The 1,113-nt window shown below is 42.0% G+C and overlaps 1 non-coding gene across 1 annotated transcript; it reads left to right on the top strand.

Annotated features, from left to right (window-relative positions):
- Positions 1-251: 251 nt before the first annotated feature.
- Trnas-cga (transfer RNA serine (anticodon CGA)) lies at positions 252-326 on the top strand. The gene has a single exon. It is a non-coding gene; the product is annotated as a tRNA-Ser (tRNA).
- Positions 327-1,113: the final 787 nt, after the last annotated feature.

Below are 1,113 nucleotides of genomic sequence, written 5' to 3'. Positions count from 1 at the left end.
CCCGACCGAGTCTCGGTCGGGCACACAGTTTTAATCTGCCAGGAAGTTTCATATCAGCGCACACTCCGCTGCAGAGTGAAAATCTCATTCTGGAAACATCCCCCAGGCTGTGGCTAAGCCATGTCTCCGCAATATCCTTTCTTTCAGGAGTGCTAGTTCTGCAAGGTTCATAGGAGAGCTTCTGTAAAGTTTGAGAGGTAGGAGACGAGGTACTGGCAGAAGTAAAGCTGTGAGTACCGGGCGTGAGTCGTGCTTCGGTAGCTCAGTTGGTAGAGCACTTGCCCGCGAAAGGCAAAGGTCCCGAGTTCGAGTCTCGGTCGGGCGCACAGTTTTAATCTGCCAGGAAGTTTCAATTTTATTACTCTTTAGACTCTTCATTTGGGCTTGTTTATTACAGCCTTTAGGTACGGAATTCCATTGATGTCCTTTAAGTAACAGCAAGTAAAGGTTCCTATACGTTATCTTAGAAAGAGGGTCATTATATTTGGGTAACTTGCGAATTGTCGATTTTTAATATACTAGTTGTGTTTTCTAAATGTCCGAAGTTTTGCGTAAACTATTATTTCTCTTTCGGATGAATACGTTTCTTATACTGCAGTAACACACATTTTACGCAGGCTTACGAAAAAAACCAACATTTGATTAAGTCTTAATGAATAATAGTTTAATGCCACGTTTTCTCCACACTGAATCCATGTCTTACCTTTCCCTTCTTCTACAGTTTTGTCTAAATTACAGTTCTTTTTAGAATAGACTGACGGAAAAAAATTCGCGACACCAAAAAGTAATTAATGTAAACTAATGAAATTTCGGAATACGTTTGTCTAGGTAAGTGATTAACACTGCAAGATCACTGGTTAATAAAAGCGAGAGATACGCCATTGTAAATGTGAAATGCCGGTACCTTAATAACCGGTGTAGCGGTCAGAATGTTGAATTCAAGCATGCAAACGTGGAATTGATTTCCATTCCTGTAACACTTGGTTCCTCAATACAGGGACGATTAAGGTTTGTCGATGACGCTGGAGTTGTCTTCCAGTGATACCCCATATGTGTTCGACTGAAGGCAGATCCGGTGATGGAGCAGCCTAAGGCAACACGTCGAGCACGTAG

Source organism: Schistocerca serialis, chromosome 2 (assembly GCF_023864345.2).
Source record: "Schistocerca serialis cubense isolate TAMUIC-IGC-003099 chromosome 2, iqSchSeri2.2, whole genome shotgun sequence".
In the NCBI taxonomy this organism is placed as follows: domain Eukaryota; kingdom Metazoa; phylum Arthropoda; class Insecta; order Orthoptera; family Acrididae; genus Schistocerca; species Schistocerca serialis.
The sequence above is the reverse complement of the archived record's forward strand: the minus strand, read 5'-3'. Positions and strand labels throughout refer to the sequence as shown.